This window comes from Terrapene carolina, unplaced genomic scaffold (genome assembly GCF_002925995.2).
Source record: "Terrapene carolina triunguis isolate 2854851 unplaced genomic scaffold, T_m_triunguis-2.0 Scaffold58, whole genome shotgun sequence".
In the NCBI taxonomy this organism is placed as follows: domain Eukaryota; kingdom Metazoa; phylum Chordata; order Testudines; family Emydidae; genus Terrapene; species Terrapene triunguis.
This window is the reverse complement of record NW_020664409.1, coordinates 96,014,214-96,027,146: the sequence shown is the minus strand read 5'-3', so window position 1 is coordinate 96,027,146 and position 12,933 is coordinate 96,014,214.

The window sequence follows — 12,933 nt, the reverse complement described above, 5'->3', positions numbered from 1 at the left end:
GCCTCCGCGGTGGGGGAGGGGGCAGGCCCCAGGGCTTGGGGGGGGGCAGGAGCAGGCTTGGAGGGTAGGGGGGAAACTGCCCCCCAGCACTTACCGGTGGAGCGGAGTGGGTTGGGTCCGGGTCACTCCATTTCCTGCCGCCCAGTGAGTCCAGGGCAGGCTCGACCCCGCACTCACGGGGCAGCAGGAAGTGGAGTGACCCGGCCCCAGCCCGCTCTGCTCTGCTCCCCTGGCTCCCGGCCTTGGGGTAGAGTGACCAGTCAGCAAATGTGAAAAATTGGGATGGGGGTGGGGGGTAATAGGAGCCTAGATAAGAAAAAGACCCAAAAATCGGGACTGTCCCTATAAAATCGGGACATCTGGTCACCCTAGCTTGGGAGTAGGGGGGAACTGCCCCCCAGCACTCACTGGCGGTGTGGCTGGGAGCCGGAGACACGGAGCGGGCTGGGGCCGGGTCACTCCACTTACCACCACTCGGTGAGTGCAGGGCGCCCGAGCCCTGCTGCAGTCCTCAGGGGCAGGGCTGGCTCTACCATTTTTGCTGCCCCAAACAAAACAAAAAAAAGCCCGAACTGCTGAAGCAAAAAAAAAAAAAAAAAGCCGCCCCGACTGTGCCGCCCCAAGCATGGATGGAATGCCGCCCTTAGCATGTGCCGCCCCAGGCACGTGCTTCCTCCGCTGGTGCCTGGAGCTGGCCCTGCTCAGGGGAAGGGGTGGGGTGGAGCAGGGGTAGAGGCTTTGGGGAAGGGGTGGAGTGGGGGCAGGGCTGGGGTGGAGCAGGGGTGGGAAGAGGCGGGGCTGGGACGGAGCGGGGGCCATGGGGAAGAGGCGGAGCAGGGGCTGGAGCAGCATGCAGCTGCGTACTTTGCATATGGGTAAGGACGGCCCTGTTTTATACCTAGATAGAGCTTCATAAAATGAGTATCATATATTTGTTCTGTTTTGCTCTGCTGCAGGTTATGCCTTGCACTTGGTGTTCAGTGTTGGTTTAGTTAGGCTGTATTTGTCAGTTGAATTACTTACTGAAAAGCAGTATAATTAATAATGTTAAATCTAATCTAATCTAATCTAAAGGCACTGCTGATTATGTGCTTATCAAGTTGGTTTGCTGATCGTATCAGGTGGAGGTTGTAGTTCTGAGATTAGAAGGGAGAAAACAAAATGTAATTCCTGCTGATAAAAGTACCAGTAGCATTAAATGCACATGACAATTAGATCTGACACAGCATTTTGGAACACAAGTATGCTGGAGCATGATTGTTAAATTAGCTAAAGAACTGAAATGGCAGTAGGAAGGATCCTTACATTCTTCTACCTTCTGCTGGAGCCAGGCACCATCTGATCCTACATTTAAAAAAAAAACCCAACTCCTTGTACTTTTGAGTTGACTTCTGGCATTTTAGGTAGGATAGGTTATTTTTTTTAAGTGATGGAAGGCCAGCAAGACTCCACCCAACAGCTGGATTTCTGCATGGGTACCTGGGTCCACCAAGATAGATGTCACTGGAGGATTGGGGCCTAAGAGATGAGTCTGAGCTACAAGGCTCCAATCTAGGTCTGAACTTGAGAGAAGTCATATCTAGGAATTTGGGTTTATTACTAATGGAAAAGAGCACCCATAGTCGCCATGGATGCATACAGAGGCAGGCCCACCTCCCATAGTACCTACCTACTAACTCTTTCTACTGCAAAGTTGCTATCTTCTGGGAACCTTTTCCCCAGAATGCCTTTCTGGGAGTGGGCCCTTTAAATTTGTCAGGAAGAGGCAGTTGCAGCCCTAAAGGAGCAGGGCCGGTTCCAGCTTTTTTGCTGCCCCAAGCGGCGAAGTGAAAAAAACAAAACAAAAAAAACAAAAAAAAGATAAAGCCGCGATCGGCGGCACTTTGGCGGCAGCTCTACCATGCCGCTTCATTCTTCGGCGGCAATTTGGCGGTGGGTCCCGCAGTCCCTCTCGGAGCGAAGGACCCGCCACCGAATTGCCACCGAAGACCCGTACGTCCCGCCCCTTTCCATTGGCCACCCCAAGCACCTGCTTCCTTCGCTGGTGCCTGGAGCCGGCCCTGTAAAGGAGTCATTTCTATAATTAGCTATTGCATCTTTTTAACATTTGTTATGTTTTCTCTTACTTTTCTCTATTCATCTTTCTGAGAAGACTAGCACGTGTGCATAATCAGAGCATACATGAGCTCTATATGATAGCATAACAAGGTTTTGCCTCTCCTGTGGCAGAGGGGAGAAACTAGATACTGGAAATGATAATTCGGAAACAATTGACTCTAATGCAGATGTTTCTAATTTGTGGATATGAGACTTCCACACAAGATATGTGCTCTGGGTGAAATGCAAGGCTTGTGTGCTACTAAAATTCCTCTTAAGCCTTCGAGATAGGTTTCAGTGATAGGGCATTTGCGTTGGTATTCTGGATTTCACCCACTACGGGGATATATGCTAATCATTGTTGATTGTAGTGGATTGCGTCCTGATCCAATTGTATTTTTTCACTGACCAAATCTGAATAGATAAATGGGGAGGAAGGTTATTGTTTAGTTTGTAGGTGCTCATGCATGTCATCTTTGTAGTCATATTCTTGATAAAGGTCACAATGACCATGTCACAACTCTAATATATAGCAATGTATTTTGCTGTTTTCTTAATATACGTATCTCTTATCTGAGTGGATGTGTGTGCATATTGGAGAGGAGTAAACTGGGGCTGCTTTCCCCACCTGATACTCCCTAGAAATAGAAGAAGCAGATGGGAGAAATTAATCCATTATTGCCTTAGAAACCTAATGGATGTCACTGGATCAATAGCTGACAATAACAGAGCTTCATGACCTTCCAGGGGACTGACACTACGTACCATGGCTTAAAAAGGCAATTTGGTTGTAGCAAACTTGGCACCACTTCAAAGAGCATCTATAAAAAGAGCACTAAGGGAATTCATCCCAGCATGGATTTTTTTAATGGTAGGTTTCTCCCTTGTCTACACTGGATCCATCAGTTTCCTTTTGCAGTGGCACCAAAAGGCCCTGATCAGGAGTCTCAGTTCCATTGTTCTGGGTCCTATAGAAGACATGATTCGAGCCCCGAAGATCTTACAATCTAATTTTAGACAAGGCACTACAAGTTTGACTATGACCAATAACAGGAGGGAAGGAGAGAGGGAGGATTTGAGTAACAGTGATAAAGGTTACTTAAGCTAGGTGCATGCAGTTTGATGGTTCTGAATAGTTTGAAAGTTCATTTTTGTATATCTAGTATGGGTATCAAAGTTGTATATGGAGGCCCCTGCTGAGATCAGGTCCCCACTATACCTGGCACTGCGCAAAAAGAGAGTCCCTGTCCCAAAAAACTTACTCTCTAACTAGACAAGATAGACAAAGCATGGGAGGGGGAATGGAGGCTAAGAGGTGAAGTGACTTGCCCAAGGTCATGGCAGTGGCAGGACCAAAATAGAACCCAGGATTCCTGACTGCCAAACCAGTGTGCTAGCCACTGCATCACACTGTCTCCGATAGGCATACACGGAAATAATTATCAGCAATACCCCAATCCAGCATCTAAACATTTTCAGCTGGCAGATGGTAGACTTCATGGGTCTTGTTTCCTAGGGTACGTCTATACTTACCTCCAGGTCCGGCGGTAAGCAATCGATCTTCTGGGATCGATTTATCGTGTCTTGTCTAGACGCGATAAATCGATCCCGGAAGTGCTCGCCGTCGACGCCAGTACTCCTGCTCCACGAGAGGAGTACGCGGAGTCGACGGGGGAGCCTGCCTGCCACGTCTGGACCCGCGGTAAGTTCGAACTAAGGTACTTCGACTTCAGCTACGTTATTAACTTTGCATATCTTAGTTTCAAGTGGGGGGTTAGTGTAGACCAGGCCCTAGTCTGATATCTATAATCTGTTCATTAGATCCTTTTTGCTGCTACTGTCTGTAACTCCAGCCTTATAATCATACAGTGGGCATACCACCAACTCTGATTCCAATAAATCATTTGGTTATTTTAAACACATTCACGTCCTGTCATTCCAGCTACCACTACTACTACTAAACGAATGCTATCTCTAGTAATGGGATTTGCTCTATTGCTCTGTTTCCAATGATTATCTGGGCTCTATTGCTATCCCAAAGGTTCACAAACCTTCTCCATGGGATTATTTTATTTACTATTGTACTGATTCCCGGCACCGTGCTATAAGGTTTTAATAAAAACAAGGCAAATTATAGCACCCAGTTCTACTTCCATTGAAGTCAAAGGCAAAAATTCCCATTGATTTTACAGGAAGAAGGAGCAGACTTTTAGGGCCCAGATTTTGTTGCCTTGCAGCATCCAGAATTTCTAGTAACTTCAATGGGAATGCTATATGAAGCTACAGAATCAGACCTAAAAGTGGGCAACATGGTTTGCATCTCTATAGCAAGTATGCTACAGAGTTTTGTTTGAGCTCTGCTTTGGGGGTTGGGGATGCTTTCGGCCCTGTCCACGCTATGTGGGCCTGAACTGTCTCATAGACTCATAGATTTTTAAGGTCAGAAGGGACCATTATGATTGTCTAGACTCTAGTCTGACCTCCTGCACAACGCAGGCCACAGAATCTCACCTACCCACTCCTGTAATAACCCCCTAACCTGTGTCTGAGCTATTGAAGTCCTCAAATCATGGTTTAAAGACTTCAAGGTGCAGAGAATCCTCCAGCAAGTGACCCGTGCCCCACACTGCAGAGGAAGGCAAAAAACCCCCAGGGCCTCTGCCAATCTGCCCTGGAGGAAAATTCCTTCCCGACCCCAAATATGGCAATTAGCTAAACCCTGAGCATGTGGGCAAGACTCACCAGCCAGACACCCAGGAAAGAATTCTCTGTAGTAACTCAGATCCCACCCCATCTAACATCCCATCACAGGCCATTGGGCATATTTACCACTAATAGTCAAAGATCAATTAATTGCCAAAATTAGGCTATCCCATCATACCATCCCCTCCATAAACATGTCTTTTGCCCCCACTTCTCCCCTTGGAAGGCTGTTCCAGAACTTCACTCCTCTGATGGTTAGAAACCTTCGTCTAATTTTAAGTCTAAACTTCCCGATGGCCAGTTTATATCCATTTGTTCTTGTGTCCACATTGGTACTGAGCTTAAATAATTCCTCTCCCTCCCTGGTATTTATCCCTCTGATATATTTATAGAGAGCAATCATATCTCCCCTCAGCCTTCTTTTGGTTAAGCTAAACAAGCCAAGCTCTGTCATACTGTTACACTGATGTTTGTAACTTCATAGGCTGCATATACTGTTATTGAGTTTATAATCTGTTACTGGCCTGGCTGTCTACAAATATGGTTTGTACCTATGCAGGACATGGCTAACCATAGCATCTAACAATATGTTGACCTTGTTGCCTATATTGGCCTGTGGTTGTCTTCCTGTAATCAGATCATAACTAGAATTGGTTGGGAATTTTTTGACAAAACATTTTTTGGTTAAAACGAGACAGGAGAGAAGAGAGGCCCCAGAATAGCCCAGTGGATAGGACAGGTGAGTGCCCTAACTACTGGCCAGTAGAATCAGTTTCTCTCTCTCTCTTTTTGGCCCAATAAATATCTATTTATGCAAATTGTGGAGGAGTGGGGAGGGGAAAGTAAGAGAGAGGATTCTATAGCCCAATGGTCAGGCCACTCCACTGGGATATGGAAGACTTAAGTCCCTGAATCATTCAGCTACTGTCTATTCTGCATGGTGCTCTTTCATGGAAAACTTTGAAATGTCTAGTTTTCATTCTGATGACAAACAAAAACAAATGTTCAAACCTTGCAATTTTCCACAAAAGGGAATTCTTATTTTCTGGCCAGCCCTAGTTGTAACGCTGTTAATTTGCAGCAGAGACAGATTTCCCTAACCAGGTAGGTGTGTTTGGTCTTCCTTCCTTTCTTCGGTCCCAGTTCTCGGTGTGGAAGGACATCCCCCAGTGCATTGCCTCACGTTCTGCATGTGATGCTCTCCAGACCCCTGGAATAGCTGCCCCAGAATGCTCGGATCCCAACATGGGTAGGTAGCATGGTTGTGTTGTGACAAAAAACCCTGCTGTGTGGACACAACTCTACCCTGTTGACACATGCATATATAAAAAAGCTGACTGCAGCTGGAAGGTAGGGGAACATGGTGGGGACTGGATTTGTGCATGTGGGGTGCAGGCTGAGGAATTGTGCATGTGGGGTGCAGGCTGAGGAACAGGGCAGTGGGTGAGTGTGGATTAGATGGGAGTATCACAAACAGTGCACATTCCTGCTTGTAATTAGATGGGATGTTCCCCACGGGCATGGCTCACTACCGGCTGCGTTGACACCCAAACTTTGTTACCACAGGGACACCATGGACATGCTAAGCTGCTTTTGAAAGCAGCTTCATCTAATAGAGAAACCATGCTAGTGCAGCCGTTTGAAAAGGCAGGGTCTCTTATCACTCATGCCTTGCAGCTTCCCAGTGCACCTGGCAGGTTCCTTGAGATAAGTGCCACATTGTAAAAGGATGAAAAAAGTGCTGAGTGGGCATGCTTTGAATGACAGCACCCTTCTCCTCTTCAAATTACCTGAAAACCCCACGCCATACAAGCAGTAAGAGCATGACCAAGCCCATCTGCTTTGTGTATAGTTGCAATTCACATGTACTCAATAGTTGTCTTGCATATTTTCCCTATCTCAAGATAACATTCTTATCCTTGATACTATTATGATTCTGTGGTTTCTTTTTCACTGTAGGGCCTGACTCTGTTTTAACTTACTCTAGTGTAAATCTAGTAGCTCCACATTATTCAGAGGAGCTGCACCAATGTAAAACTGGTGAAAGTCAGATCAGAATCTCAACCTTTGAGATTTTATTTTTGGTGGTAAACATAGGTGTGAGCTGTAATAGCTAGGAAGGCCTTGACACAAAGTCCATTCTGTGGTTCTTAGCTCCGATTCCCGCCTTTTTTTCAAAGGGTTATGCGGCTGGCAGCCTTCTCTTAATCTGTTGGGTTTGAACTGTAACAACATACAAGTGAGCCAAGACAATTAAGGACCATAGTAATGATCAACTTTGGGAAATGATCGGCATGGATTAAAGAGAATTTAAAGGGTAATTGCTTGGTAACAAGTGTTATGTACAGAAAGGGACTTTGAAACCAATTTAATTAAATCAGAAAACCTGTTTGTATAATATGTATTGTTCTTTTAACTATTTTGGTTCAATCCAGTTAGGCTTTTTGAAATAATCCAATATTTTGTTTGAAGCAGATTCTATCTATCTAGGGCACTTATATGCCCCACTTTACCCCATAGTACCTGAACACCTCACAAGCCTTAATGTATTTACCTTCACGACACCCCTATGAGGTAGGGAAGGGCTATTATTCCCATTGTGCAGATGGGATCTGAGGCATTGGGTTTGCCTACATTGCAGTAAACCACACATGGGTGGCTCAAGTCAGCTGACGCAGGCTCGGCCTGGAGGGCTATAAAATTGCTGTTTGGATGAAACTTTAGGCTTAGGGTCAATCCTGGGCTCTGGGGCTCCCCGCCCCTTGCCCAAGGTCACACTGGCAGTCTGTGGTAGGGCAGGGACTGGAATCCAGGCTTCCCAAGTCCTAGGCTAGTGCCACAAGCACTGGACCATTCTATCCTCTTTGGCCCACCAATAGTTTATATATTCTGTTGACTATTGAGATAGCAAAACCTAGATATAGTTTATCGGCATGTTAATTTATTACCTCCTTATGTGGCGTAGTGGTTATGGACAAGAGCGAGGTTCTTTAGAGCTTCTTTGGGCATAGCAGGGTGTTTGATTAAAAAAAGGCACCATTTGTGTAAAAATGGACAGGGAAAAGCAAAGTTTAGATTCAAACAAAAAGCAAGATATGTTGCATTAAATGAAATTAAACGTTCATGTGTCTCACACTTACTGATTATTTCAAATTCAAAGCATCTGCAGCTTTTTTTCTAGGATCCTTGCAGGATAACTGCTAGAAACATCAAAATGTAACAAGCTGCTTTCTAAGGGCTGGTCTACACTGGGGGCGGGATCGATCTAAGATACGCAACTTCAGCTACGCGAATAGCATAGCTGAAGTCAAAATATCTTAGATCAAATTACCTGGGGTCCACATGGTGCGGGATCGACGGCCGCGGCTCCCCCGTCGACTGCGCTACTGCCGCTCGCTCTGATGGAGTTCCGGAGTCGACGGTGAGCGCGTTCGGGGATCGATATATCGCGTCTTAACGAGACGTGATATATCAATCCCGGATAAATCGATTGCTACCCGCCGATACGGCGGGTAGTGAAGACATACCCTAAGTAAGATGCTCCTTCATAATTTAGGGGGAGAGATAGCTCAGTGGTTTGAGCATTGGCTTGCTCAACTCAGGGTTGTGAGTTCAATCCTTGAGGGGGCCACTTAGGGATCTAGGGCAAAATCAGTACTTGGTCCTGCTAGTGAAGGCAGGGGGCTCGACTCAATGACCTTTCAAGGTCCCTTCCAGTTTTAGGAGATAGGATATCTCCATTAAAAACATAGTAAATAGGATTTGTTGTTTTATATATCCCTCCAAACAAAAACTTTCTTAAAAACAGTTAAGCATTCTCAAATGCATATGCCACCAAGACAACCCTAAAATGCCAGCAAAATCAAAAAAGTCCTTACTCAACCTTTGCAGCTTAGAACCACAATTTTAACTTCTTACCCACAACACCCACACGCCTGTTTCTGCCACTGCTGCACAAAATGTGCAGCCTTCAGCTCTGACTTGTGGAGTGGTTAGAAAGGAATGTTTCCCAAATGGCTGGAATTCTGAATGGGGTGTTGTGTTGCAGTTGATGGTTAGGGCCAGATTCTCAGCTGGTGTCCGTCAGTGTAGCTCTCTTGATATCAGTGGAGCTAAGCCAGTTTACACCAGTTAGGGATCTAGCTCTTGTAGAATGTCTGATGCAGATTTTTAGTTGATGGTTATATTCAAATGTGTTGTATTGGATGATTATTAATAGAAAGAACTGTTTGTGTCTTAAATGGAATTTGGGCCAGATCCTCCGCTGGTAGCCTTGTCTGCCACTAAGTCTCCTGGGGAGGGGAAAGAAGAAGCTACACCATATCAGGGAGAAAGAGACAGAGGTTGTAAGAAAAACTCCACCGTCACTCCTGTGTGCTCTAGTGACAAGTCACCAACTCAACCTCCCTTTTGGCTGCCAAAATCTGTAGCATCCCATTACTGACAAGCCCCCACAGGTTATGCATCCCCACCTGATCCCCTCCTAATCCACAGAAGTCACTGAAACGTAGTTTTTGGTACTTCTCTGAGTGCATACAAAAACAGAGAACATAGAAAATTCTACCCTCTTAAACTAGATCCATGATGGGCAATTGGATAGCACATTCGCTTTATAACCTGTACTGGCTGGGCACTAACTTTCCATGTACATTTATATGTCAATCCCAGTGCTTAGCTTGGGTTAGCCCTAAAGGACATATAGAACTTGCTTATTATAGAGGCTTCTATTACTTCTGAAACTTAACATTGTAAACTGAATGTTGTTATGGGTGGGAGGGATAGCTCAGTGGTTTGAGCATTGGCCTGCTAAACCCAGGGTTGGGAGTTCAATCCTTGAGGGGGCCATTTAGGGATCTGGGGCAAAATCAGTACTTGGTCCTGCTAGTGAAGGTAGGGGGCTGGACTCAATGACCTTTCAAGGTCCCTTCCAATTCTAGGAGATGGGATATCTCCATTAATTTATTTTTTATTTTTTATTTTAAATTAGATGCAACCATCAGCATTCTGGCCAGTTGCCAATGCCACCCATACTTGGTGCCATAAAGCAGACCATGCATATATTAGAAAGAGGGATGATAGTACAGTAGTGAACAGTGAGAAATACACAAATGAGAACCTGACACTTGCCTGTTTAGATTTGTAGGAGTCACTCACAGGACATTTGCTGAATGCTGATTTCAGTTTGCCAAGCTCACAGTCAGGCTGTGAACACAGGGCAAAGAATCTTCCGGCCCTATGTATACATAGAGTGTCAGACACTTCACACAAGCCAGACCTCTAATGTCCAGCCCTAACTGTGGCATTTAAATGGCAACCCACCTGGTTTCTATTTGGTTGGCTGGATAACGCTCAACCATTTAACCTAGCAGGAAAAAATTGTTGAAGACAAGTAATAAGAAATGGAAAGTTCTTTCTTTGACTGTAGATCTGAGCACTTTCCATGTAGTAGCAATAGGGAAGTTCCTAGAGAACTTCAGAGAGGCTCTGGCTCATCTCCCATTTTGGAGTCAAACTCTGCTTGGGATAGGGTGGTTAGTTCAGGTTATATTTTTTGGTTTGGTAGGGATTTAGGGGTAGACGAGAATGACACAACAATGACACTCCCATCATGTAAAGGCTTGAAGGTGAATCCAGCCCGCTCATTTCCAAGGGTTAAGGATTACACATTTTGGGTTGGTTTACAGCTGCAAGACAAGTAACACCATGGTAGATAAGATCTGAAAAATAAAAGCAGGGACTTGGCCCTATTTCTATAAAAGTCATTGCCAGAACTTCCATTGATTTCAATGGGGGCAATAAAGAGAAATGAAATGAGCATGGAGTTAATTTTAAGCAATTTGCACTAAGCGGCCAAATTCTGAGACATCGTCCACAGGTGACGCCATTCAAGTGGCCAGCAGAGAGAATGAGGAGCCCTGTGTGGGATGGTGTCCCTAGCCTCTGTTTGCCAGAAGCTGGGAATGGGCGACAGGGGATGGATCACTTAATGATTACCTGCTCTGTTCATTCCCTCTGGGGCACCTAGCATTGAACACCATCAGAAGACAGGATACTGGGCTAGATGGACCTTTGGTCTGACACAGTATGGCTGCTCTTATGTTCTCTTATGTGTGACTCTTTCCAAGCACAGAATAAGGCTTGCTTTGTTTCTGTTTGTGAGTGGTCAGTGCAGAGGTGGTGACAGTCATTGTTCATAGAAACATAGAATATCAGGGTTGGAAGGGACCTCAGGAGGTCATCTAGTCCAACCCCCTGCTCACAGCAGGACCAATCCCCAGACAGATTTTTGCCCCAGATCCCTAAATGGCCCCCTCAAGGATTGAACTCACAACCCTGGGTTTAGCAGACCAATGGTCAAACCACCTTCAGGGTGAAACACAAAGCAGTCCACATCATGCAGGTGCAGCAGAGGGGGCGTCCTGGAGGTCCGCTGGTGGAGTGACTACACAGAGGTGCGTGCACACTTCCTACATGCTGTGAGAAGGAAATTTGCTCTGTATAGTTTGGTACAGAAGCGCACAGTGGGTTCAAGCCAGGGGACAGGTGCGGGGGTTGGGCCACAAATCCACCTGATCTAGAGACTCCAGAGCTACTAAAATTAGACATTTTAAAATCAGCTGGTTCAAACAACTTGCATCAAGAGTTTTAAAAGAACTGGTTGAGGAGCTCGCTGGACTGTTAACATTGATTTTCAATAAGTCTTTGAGTACTGGGAAAGTTCCAGAAGTCTGGAAGAAAGCTAATGTTGTGCCAATACTTAAAAAGGGTAAACAGGATGACCCGGGCAATTATAGGTCTTATCAGCCTGATCTCGATCCCAGGCAAGATAATGGAGCGGCTGATATGGAACTCAATTAATAAAGAATTAAAAGTATGGTAATGTATTAATGCCAATCAACATGGGTTTATGGAAAATAGATCCTGTCAGACTAACTTGATTTTTTTTTTATGAGATTGCAAGTTCGGTTGATAAAGATAATAGTGCTGATGTAATACACGTAGACTTCTGTAAGGCATTTGACTCGGTACCGTGTGACATTTTGATTGAAAAGGTAGAAAGATATAAAATAACCTGACCCACATTAAATGGATTAAAAACTGACTGATAGGTCTCAGAATATAACCGCAGAAGGGGAATTGTCATTAAATGGGTGTGTTTCCAGTGGGGTCTCGCAGGGATCGGTTCTTGGCCCTATGTTATTTAACATTTTTGTCATTGACCTGGAAGAAAACATAAAATCATCACTGATAAAGTTTGCAGATAACACCCAAATTGGGGGAGTGGTAAATAATGAAGAGGACAGGTCACTGATTCAGAGCAATCTGGATCACTTGATAAGCTAGGTGCAAACGAACAATATGTGTTTTAATATAGCTAAATATAAAAGTATACATCTGGGAACAAAGAATGTAGGCCATACTTACAGGATGGGGGGGACTCTATCCTGGGAAGCAGTGACTGTGAGAAAAAAGAGTTGGGGATGATGGTGGATAATCAGCTGAACATGACCTCCCAGTGCGCTGCTGGGGTCAAAAGGGTTAATGCAATCCTGGGATGCATAAACAAAGGAATCTTGAGTTGGAGTAGAGAGGTTATTTTCCTTCTGTATTTGGCACTGGTGTGATCACTGCTGGAAAGCTGTGTCCTGGTCTGGTGTCAACAATTCAATAAGGATGTTGATTCATTGGAGAGGGCTTGGAGAAGAGCCATGAGAATGATTAAAATATTAGAAAACCTGCCTGATAGTGATAGACTCAAAGAACTCAATCTATTTAGCTTCATAAAGAGAAGGTGAAGGGTTGACTTGTTTAGCCTATAAGTACTGTACCTCCATGCAGTACAAATACTTAATAATGGGTTCTTCAGTCTAGCAGAGAAAGGAATAACCTGATCCAAAGGCTGGTTGTTGAAGCTAGACAAATTCAGGCTGGAAATAAGGTGTACATTTTTAACAGTGAGGGAAATTAACCACAGGAATAATTTACCAATGGTTGTGGAGGATTCTCCATCATTGGCAGTTTTTAAATCAAGACTGGGCGTTTTTCCTAAAAGATATTTTGGGGGAGTTCTGTGGCATGTCAGACTGGATGACTACAATGGTGCGTTCCGGCTTTGGCATCTATGAATTTGTC